General features: G+C 39.8%; 1 pseudogene; it reads left to right on the top strand.

The window, feature by feature from the left end:
- Positions 1–2,093: 2,093 nt before the first annotated feature.
- Positions 2,094–11,296, top strand: part of LOC149812079 (type I inositol polyphosphate 5-phosphatase 5-like) — a 31,235-nt pseudogene continuing 22,032 nt past the window's right edge.

Below are 11,296 nucleotides of genomic sequence, written 5' to 3'. Positions count from 1 at the left end.
AACAATGTTGCACATAATTTAAATGCATTCTTTTTTGAAAAATCATATATTTTCAACCTTTCTTCCCATAACTTATTTAGCTTATCAAGCAAAGGTCTCATATAAACATCTACGACATTTTTATGACCTGAAGGACCAGGTATAAGCAACGAGAGGATCATGTTTGACTACTTCATTGCCACCTATGGAGACATATTTAGAAGGGTATGGATAATTAGCCACGTGTTGTATCCAAGACTCATGTTGTAAAAAGAATTAAAATCGCCAGTTGCTAGAGCAAGTCTGACATTTAGCTGTCCTCCGCAAATGTTGGGTACATTGCATCCAAGTGTTCCCATACTATGAAATCGATAGGATGTCTTAACACCCCATCTTTAGTGTGATCCTTATAATGTCATCTCATGTTTGTTATAGTTTTTCTGCACATGTACCGATATTGGAGCCTTGGTTTCAAAAGGAACCATCACATAACCTTTTCTGAAATTCTTTTTTTAGCACTAGCTTTTGGATTCTTTCATCATGAAATTCTACAAACACCACACTTGTGTTTAAACTTTGACTCTTTGTAATACAACATATGGTCTCTCGGCCAAGCATGCATTTTTTTGTAGTCCAATCTCAAGCTTGAAATAATCATCTTGCACTGAGAAAACTTCTCTGGCAAACTTGACTTCTTTGGTAGCACTTCTCTTATCAATTCAAGTAACATCTTAAATGACTTATTGCTCCCCCCTCTAAGGATTTTGATATGCCAAAGTTTGACAAGAAAAGACAATATCATATATGTTTTATAACTAGAAAATAAAGTTCTTCCAAATTCATGTGTATATTTATAAAAATTGAAAGTGCTAGCATTGGGTAGCTCACTTCCTTTTGGAATGTCTTAATAAACTTCTTCAACCGGGGTCTGGTTTCCAAACGTGGCATGGAGCAGACCCGCTATATCATGATCTGGAATGTCCTCTACATAATCCTCCAATTGGTTATCTTCAATTTTTATCATGTGCTCATATCTAGATGGCAAAACTATACTCTTTATATGATTAGACAATATAATATAACTTTTTATCATCCTCTATATTATCATATGTGCTTTAACCAATTCTTGACTTTGATACATTGAATTGCAATATTTTATACATGGGCACTTCAACATCCTATCAATGGTTATGCCATGAGTTAAGCTATAATTAATGAATGCATCCAACCCTTCATCATACTCTCTAGACATTCTATCCTTCTTAACCCAACTCTTATCCATCGTTAAAGACTGCGAAATCCTACAACACTAAACAATTAAATTTTTTAGAACATGAGGAGGTTAAGTTAGGAAACAATAATTTTTTAGCTGGGTTTGGGTTGGCACTAATGATACTCATCACCATCACTTTCCTCTCTCTCTCTAAAATTACCAAAAGCAGAGAAAACAAAAGACCCCCACCATCTATCTTCACCCAAATGTTCTATTTCTTCCCTCTCTCTGAGCAAACCATGCCCATTCTCTTGAGAAGAACAACAATGCACCACCACTCTCTTTCTCCTTACACTTCTCTCAACCACCCATCCAAAATGAGAGAGCGAGAAGGGGGATTCAATAAATCCCCTATGCCTTTCCCCCAAAATGAGAGAGAGAGAAGGGGAGGGTTCAACAAATCCCCTCTCCTTGCCACCCAAAATAGAGAGAGAGAGAGAGAGAGAGAGAGAGAGAGAGAGAGAGAGAGAGAGAGAGAGAGAGAGAAGGGGGATTCTTTGCCTCCCACCCAAAACATGAGAGAGAGGGAGAGAGAGAGCATGAAGAACATACCAAAACCTCCAAGGTCACTTCAACAATGACAAACAATGATGGGGTCAACAACTGATCTATCTCGGCATTGATGAGGGTTCCTCACGCACCACCTAATATGAGAGAGAGAAGAGATTCACCGCCTTCATCCTTGTCATCGTCATAATTGTCCTCCTCCTCTTCATTGTCTTCATCTCCTAAAACTTTTAAAATAATATCCAAACATGCCATATTTTGTAAAAACCCTAAAACCCCAAACAAAAAAAGCACAATAGAGAGAAAGAGGGGAAAGGACACACATGAGACGCCGATGGAGGAGTTCAGTGACAGTCTAACAGGGAAGGAGAGTGAGTGGGAGAGGGAGAAAGATGAGCTTGATGTACACACTTTAGATGGAGCTTGACATGATCATCTCGACGTGGGTGGGGAACGACCTCGGCGAGGCGGTCCAATGCAGGAAAGGAGAGCGAGAGGGAGAAGGAGAGCAGAAAGAAAGGGAGAAGGGAGAGCCCGTGAAGGGACAAAGTTTTTTTTTACCCACCCTGCGAAAAGTTTGGTGTGGATGAATTTTAGTATTAACTAGGGCCTAAAGCCATAGTGATTACTTTAAAACAATCATCTACACTACAAGAAAAATGTTAATTAGCGACGGAAATTTGCGACGGATTTTTTCCATCGCAAATTAGCGACAGATTAGCTAGAGAAAACTTTCTTAATGAATCTGTCGCTAAGTAGCGACGGATTAGCGATGAAAGTTGTTTCATCGCTAATCCGTCGCTAATTAGCGATGAATTAACGACAACAATTATTTTGTCGCTAATTCTCAATACAAGAAAAACATTTTAGCGAGGGATTTAGCGAGAGAATTTTTCCGTCGCTAATCCGTCGCTAATTAGCGACGGATTAGAGACGAAAAAATTCCCTCGCTAAATCCCTCGCTAATTTTCGATTTAAACCAAGCGCGAAATTTTCCCTCTCCCCGTTCGAAATTTAAATCGATCGCGCTCGATTTAAACCGAGCGAAGTCGGAGAGCGCGTTGGAGGGCATGTACATGAGAGTGGAGGACGGCGATGCCGGAGGACAGTCGGCGATCGCTGGATGACGTCGGCGCCGGTTCACGGAGGACGACAACGCCGATTTACGGAGGACGGCGACGCCGGAGGACGGTCGGCGATCGCTGGATGACGTCGGTGCCGGTTCACGGAGGACGACAACGTCGGTTCACGAAGGACGACGACGGCGATGGCAAAGGACGGTCGGTGATCGCTGGAGGACGTCGGCGCCGGTTCATGGAGGACGACGACGCCGATCCACAGAGGATGACGGCGACGCCGGTTCACGAAAGATGATGGTGTCAGTTCATGGAGGACGGCGACGCCGAAGAGCACCGGTTCATGGAGGACGACGACGCCGGTTCACGGAGGATGACGACGCCGGTTCACGGAGGACGGCGATGCCGGAGAGCACCGGTTCACGGAGGATGATACAAGTTCGGCGATGAGGCAAAGCGATCGTTCTGTGCATGCAATGCCTGTCGGGTGCGGTATAAGTCCGGCTTAGTGCTGCCGGAATACCGCCCGACAGGGATCAATTTTTTTTTTTTTTTAAATTTAGCGACAGATTAGCGACGGATAATGTCCATCGCTAATCTGTCGCAAATTAGCGACGTAATTAACGACAGATAAGTTTTTCCGCTAATTAGCGAGCGAAAATTCGCGATGGCCTATATCCATCGCTAAGCCGTCGCTAAACAGTTTAGCGACGGATTAGCGATGGATATAGGCCGTCGCTAATCCACGGTTTTCTTGTAGTGCTAGTGCAGTTTTCTTGCAACCGTAGTTAAAATGATACACTTTGTGTGACTATTTAAGAACGGTTGAAGTTATAATTAAAAGTCAAAAAACCGTTGTTAAAAGTCATAGAATCTATTATTAACTATGACTCCTTATTAACCTATAGTTGATAACTATTTTTAATTATGGCTGTCAACAACTGTAGTTAATACTCATATCTATTACCTCTTTATTTTGTAGTGCATAGCTTTTTTCCATTGATTGTGTTGCATGGCTTGAGTGAATGAAGTTGGTTCAGATGACTGGAGGATGACAGCCAAGAAAGCTTTATGGGACAAGAAGAACTTGCCATAGCTAAGATAGTGACTCAGGGGGTAACGAGTTCCCTGACTCATACTCTCAACCATGGACTGAATTGGGAGCTTTGTGATGTTGCATTCATAATCCTTAAGATATGCCAGTTGAGTTCGTTCCCTTTGAGAATGACGAACCTAGGTTTGGTTTTGGAAATTTGGATATGGAGTTATTTGAGTCTCATAACTGGAATTGGGATCAGGGAGGTTTGAAAGAGCATTGGTTGGTGTAAGCTCAATGATTTGATCATTGGGTGGATCTTGTCCTTTGGGTAGATTGGAATAGGAAGGAAAAAAACAAGTAAGTCGATCTTCATGAGGCGAACTTTCATTTTTTCTGAAAGAAAAAAATATTCTTATGAAATCTAACATTTCAACTACTAGAGACAATATGGGTATCAAGGTCATAAATGTGATAAGCCACTTAACCATACAAATATCCAATACATATACATTTTCTAGCATGAGCATCAAATTTACGAGGATAAATCACATTGATAGCATAACATAGACATCCAAAAACTTTCAATTAATAATATTTGGGTTGGTTTTGAAAATAACGTGTGACATTTTTCCTGACAAAGCATCCATTCCACAGGAAGATGATTCATAAGATATATGTTGCAATTAAAGCACATCCTTCCTAGAATTTTAAGGGGAGATTAGCTTGAAATCGAAGTGTTCCGACAGTATTTAATAAATCATAATATTTGCATTCTACCACTCTATTTTGTTGGGGTGTGGAGATTCATTTCTCTAAGATAGATATCACATATCATTGGAGAAGAATTGTCTCATTGTCACTTCAGATTTGTTTAACATCGGTGTTAAACTGGGTATGAATCATTCATAAATATGAAATTTTGGAAAACATAACACGTTTTAGATTTATAACACATTAAATATACCCACATGGTCCTACTGAAAAGATCTATGATGGTTAAAAAATAATGTGCACCTAATAATTTGGCTGTTTTCTTCAAATATCACAATGAATATGTTGGAAAGGGCATTAGTCTGTATGTAGCCATTGGAAACAGTAGCATGGTTAGTTTGGCAAGCAAACAAATAGGACAATTATCTTTTAAAAGAATAAGATTTAATTTTATTAGAGTTTATGAAAGTTTGAAACTGATATGCTCGACACGATAATGTCAAAGGCAAGAAACAAAACTCAAAACAGTAAGAGCAGCATCACCATCTATCTAAAGTAAATAAAGTCCATTTCACATTTTACCCAATCCAATCATCTGTCTCGAGTACGGGTCTTGAAACAAATACGAGTCATGAGTGATATAATAATCAAACAATTTAAGTCTCGAGTCAATTTTCCAACTGAAATGAGGTATTTAAAATTGGGTAAACAATGAACGTTGGACAATTTTATGTGAAAAATATGGTGTCTCCAATATAAATAATGAAAGTGGACACACCAGTGGGAAGGCTAACATGATGACATGTAGTTAACTTTGGATAAACAAGATTGAGCCACAAAATAGGTCATGTGAATGGTGGCTCCCATATCAATGATACAATTTTTCAAAAATCAAAAGAAACGTTGGACAGGAAAATTAAGTTACCTTTTGAGACCTGCAAAACATGGTTACCTTGAGGAACAAGAGCCAAAATCTATTACATTGTTCACGAGTGAAATCAAGATCAGACACCTTATCTTCACCCACAACAATTGCACTGGCATTCACACATGCTTGATTCAGACTGATAGACTCAACAACTGCAACAAAGACAGTCTCTGTAGATGAAGAAAACAAGACGTACAACTATGGTTGGCTTCACAGTTTGCACAATACAACAGTGGCGATGGAAACAATGTATGACTATGATTTTATAACTCTGATAAGTGATTTGGCAGTTCACCAAATCTCCTCTCTACCTCATCCTGTCCCTATCATTGTAAGAACTCTCCTTCCAATAGATACTTGTTCAATTCTTCCATCAAAATCATGGGAAAATAGAATTTTGATGGAATTGGACATGGTCACATGGCCCAGGTTTTTTGTAGTCTACAAAATTACAAAACAGGATTTTGAAAATTAATAATTAGCATGAGCCAACATGTTATGCCCTATATCCAATTGAAATTCCTGATAATGCAAGGCTCGCATTGAATTTTTCTAAAGGATTGCATCTTTAATCTAATTCATGATGATAAAACAGAGATAAAAGCGGGGATGAAGGTTAAAATCAAAACCTGTGCGGGGATGGAGGCAAGGATAGAGGGTGAAATTTTAAAACGGGGCAGGGGTAGAGACCTTGTCCCCTGTCCATTGTCATCCCTAGGTGATATGATGATAAAACAAACCCATTTTAAGTTGTTGAGGATTTCCCAAATCTTTCATATATTTTTTTTATCATTTTGTAAAATTTATGGGGCCGAAGCTCAACCAACCATTCAGAGTCAAGTTAGTCAAGAGGTGTTATAGTGAGATAGGATTGTGTGCTTTGCACAAGGTACAAGGTGAACTACTTTGAGCTTGCAAGGTTGATGCAGGAGCATAGCACTAGACCCGGGTTTATAAGAGTTGATTTGGATTCATTTGCATTTTTTATTTTTTTTGTTTTTAAATATTTTTATATTTGGATCATATTATCATATCAATATTTTAGGATAAGTTTGATCTTTTTACAGGGTTATCTAAATAGGCAATTTGTTGGACTTAGAATTAGGAAGGATTCATCTACTCATAGAAGAGTTATTTTTGTAATTGGGCAGTTGAATTAAATGAAATCTATTACTCTTTTCCATTAATTTTATGTTTTTTTTTTTCTTATTTCCTTCATTGTACTTTAATTTTTTGCATTTTTAGGCTAAATTAGTGGCAATTGTAGTTTTGGTAGAATTTCCCTACAGATTAGATATTAGGTTGACATCAGTCTGTATCAGAGAAAGGGGATTGTCCTCCTCGATTTATTCAATCAAACAATTTAAGGGCATAGTCCTGTTTGATTTCAATATTGCCAAGCATTCAATTGAGAAGCCGACTTTGATGATCAGAACATGAGTTGTAGCTACCCAGATCAGTGGAATGCTTAGTTGCCGATAAAAGATCTATCAATGTCGCAAGATCTGTCAAGGTGTCAACCTATTATCACCACGATGCATCCCATTTTGCGAGAGAGCAATCCGTTCGAGTTAAATCTTTTCAAGGAGTTGTTGCTTTACTAGCCAGATCAATGTGTGCCATTGTCGATCCTTACACCAGCGAAGACGCAACAGGGGCTCAGCACATCCTCGTCCAGATCTGTGGATGGTATATCTGCTGGCCTCTCGGTCGTCCGGCGCAGCCAGGCACTTGTCCCTTTCTCCCTCGTGTTGCAGACCCCATACGCCAGTCGAACTTCCGCCTTTCCCCTCTCATCGAAGCCATAACGAGGATCCAACTAGCTGGTGGCCGCTAGCCACTCACCATTGGCAGCAGGCCTGGCCGGTGGATGTCTGCCCTCTTGACATAGCCCTTGCTGCCCCTTCTTCCCCACCACCAACACTTCACCACCTTCAGTCCCCTTCCATGCTTTCCCTTATCCAACCGCCGTGAGCCCCATGGTTATCCATCCACCTTGACACCCTACCACGACCACCGCCATCTCCGACTGACGGATTTTCACCGTGCTCCTCCCACCACTGGCCGCCCTAGGTCGTCTCCGCCTTGTTTTCCATCTTACTCTTCCTTTCCCTAATACCAGGTCGCCAAAGGGTTCGCCGCCGGTTGGACCATGTCCGACGTCCACCCGCCAGATAGGGCAGGCTGGCGGAAGCCACACCCACCAGCAGCGACCCCACCCTGCCGCTCAATAATTCAGGCGTGGGGATGGGTGAGGCCGAACCAGTTCTGACTCAAACCGGTTTGACCCATTAACCACTATGCAATACCCGGTTCATCCTCAATCCATTTGCTTTGCAATCGGGTTTTATTCTCAAAACTTGTTTCAAGTCTCCAACCCTCCTTTGAACCATGTTTTGGATCTGGTATTGACCCAAAATATTTCGAACCCGACCAACTATGATCCACTAAACCACCAATACCCCTCTTGTAAACTATATCCAACATATTTGGATCCTATCCAAACCCATTCCCATGCCTATTCAAACCATTGCCTAACCCAAGATCTAAAATTGGCCCAAACCCAAAGCAATCCAGAGGTACCAAGATCCAGTCTCATTAATGTCCAACTCAAAAAGAAGGTTGATCCAATAAGACCCAATCCAAGTGAGCCCCATACGGATGCTAAAGTGGATCGAGCATACATGGAATATTGTTTACTATCTCAAGGCTCTAAATCTGTTTCATAGCATACTAAAGAATTTTAGCATCTCAAATCACAAGCTTAAATCCAAGAGACTGAAGATAACCAGATCACCATGTATATTTCAAGGCTACAACTTCACCAAAATATTAAACCAAACCGATCCAAAATTATATCCTTGGAACACGCACGCGATTCAAGTGGGATTACATATTGAAGAAATATTAATTTATGATGAGGATCTGCATCGACCTGTTTCCACTCTCGTTCCCAAAATTACCCATACCCAAATAATAGAAACCATTCAAATCCCAAACCAAAACCTCTCCCAAAATCTACTGCATGCTCAGATCCAAATCCATTTTATTAAATCCAAAACACACGATTCTAGAACAATATATATGACGAACCCAAATCTGTTTTATTGGATCATCCTGAACCCACCTTAGGACTCAAACATCCAAACCTGATAAACTCACATTGAACTTAAACCAAATGAAGTTCCCCCAAAGCTTACCTATGCCCTAATCTATACGGGATCCAAAGCCTATTAACCCGAACCAAAGCTTACCTACTCTCACCTCACCTAAACTAAATCTGTCCTATAACTTGAGCTTGTCTAGATTGAGTCACCAACAATATGTGGAGCATGGGTGATAAAGTGAGAGATTCAGATCATTTGGATCAAGCCATCACTGGATTTGTTTGATCCATTTGATATAGATCGTATAGTAATCCAATGGACTATGGATGGTTGGAGAAGAACATTCCAGGTTTTCAGGTATATATCGAAACAGACTTTATTTGGTCAATGCAATTTTCGTAGCAATAAAGCTACCTAGTTTCGTATCATGGGCCCATAACTCACAAAGTGGAGCCAAATTAGAAAAAATTTAAGCACTTGAGGGCAAGTCTTCTCCAACCCAAGAAGAATGATGCAAGAACTGAGTAGAAGACTTGGGTCCATAATGGTCTATTTAGATCCATTTGCAGTTTTTAGTTTTATTTATTTTTCAATATTGTTTTGTTAAGTTCATTAAATCGGATCCATATTTGAAGATAAGTTTTAGCTTTTTATAGAGTTATCAGAATATGTAGTTTGTCGAATTTAGAATTAGGAAAGATTCATCTATTTATAGATGAGTTATCTTTGTAATTGGATGAAATCTATTATTTTCTTTTCCCTTAATTTTTTCTTATTTTCTTATTTCTTGCATTGTTCTTTAATTTCCTGTTTTTTTAGATTAAATTAGTGGTAATCGTAGTTTTCATAAAATTTTCCTGTAGATCTGAGATCTACATCACAATTCCATATTGTTAAGCCCAATTACACCCCATCCAATTCCCCTTTTTTTTGGAAGACCTAGTAATTTTTTTTTAAATAATTAAGTTAAAAGATTAAGAACTAAGAAATAAACCTAGGGAAAGAAAATGCTGAGAAATTGATTAATAGGGGGCAACAGCTAGTTGACCCCTTGTCATCGTTCTTGGTAAGGAATCCAAATTAAGTCACCTGTAACTCAAAGAAACTGCACCGGGCACAAAGACCTGGTCACGCTGGCTCAGCCTATTATACTACACAAGAATTTTTTTGAATTTCTCATGAGAATTTGGCTACCATTCTTTTGACATTTTTAATTTAAATTGTTAGTGTGTCCATCAACGGTATCACAAATCTTGCTTAGGGATGGCAGTGAACAGAGGCGGGAGACAAGGTCTTCATCCCCGCCCCGTCTCAAAATCCGGACCTCCATCCTTGCCTCTATATATCTCCGCACGGGTTTGGATTTTAACCTCCATCCCCGCCTCCATTCCCATTTCATGTCCTCCATCCTCGGTCCAAACGGGGCGAGGTGAGGCGGAACCCCGTTTCTCTTCGGTCCATTGCCATCCTTAGAAGGATTGGGAACGGGGCGGGGCGGGGCAAGTGATTGAGGGCGTAAGTCTATCCCCGCCTCCATCGCCGCATAGGTTTTGATTTTAACCTTCATCCCCACCTCCATCCCTGTTTCATGTCCTCCATCTCTGGTCCAAATGGGGTGAGGTGGGGCGGGAACCGTTTCCCCCTATCCACTGCCATTCCTAATCTTGCTCTTTAGAAAATTAATAACATATCTAAAACTATATAAAATATGCAAAGACATATAGAATATATAAATGCTAGCGATAAAGTAGAAATGTTTTATCACTTTAAAAATACAATATTTTCATAATGAATGACATTGATTATGAAAATATATTGATAAAATCGTAAACATTTTTCAAATATTAAGTATATTCGTGATTGACAATTTCTCATCACTAGAAGACTGCACGATTTCTAATAGAAGTTGTCGGTAGATGAAAGGAATGCAGGGGTCGATAAAGGAACATTATCTTTGTGATTGCGTCTTTCAATAATTTTTTATTGAATTAATTTCTCTCTTAATTTTGTTTTTTCTTTATTTGGGGTTGCAGGCGGTTTGCCCAAACTGCCAAAGCCAACAAACTCTTGGCCTTACTGACCGTGAGAGGAGGGTGTTGTGCGTTCTCCCTAGAACACAAATTGCGTGTTCCTGTGTGTACGGAGGAATATTTTGGGACCCGCAATAATTCATATGCCAATGTTGCCCACGATGACTTTATAATAAAATAACATATAAAAAAGGTAGATATGCTTTTGATGGAAATGTCCTCCCGTAAGATAGATATGCATTGAATGAAAATGTCCTCCCGCTCCCTGTAAATAGATTTGCACGTTCCTCCTTTGTTTTTAGCTTGTGTTACAACACATGGCCGCATTCTCGTTCCTGCCTTATGTTAGATAAAAAACTTTTCTGGGTTCGTTCCTACCTCATGGAGATAACTATAAATCGAACGGCTGGTTCAATCATTGGTGAGCGTCATAAGGGGATTTGTCGGCCATCTCTTTTTACAATCTTCTCTTCTTCTTCATTTTTGTTAGGCAGTATGGAAAAAAAACAATGACGCACACACATTCCAACAAGTGCCATTAAGGTCACATCGTGAGTATCTTTCCATGTCATCATACTAGTGTTGAAGAACGTATGTCGTTGTGAGTGTCATTAAGGTGTTGCTTTGTTATTGCAGGTAGATTTTA

This window comes from Nuphar pumila, chromosome 17 (assembly GCF_984573655.1).
Source record: "Nuphar pumila chromosome 17, dmNupPumi1.hap1.1, whole genome shotgun sequence".
NCBI lineage: Eukaryota > Viridiplantae > Streptophyta > Magnoliopsida > Nymphaeales > Nymphaeaceae > Nuphar > Nuphar pumila.
This window is presented reverse-complemented; position numbering and strand designations above follow the sequence as displayed.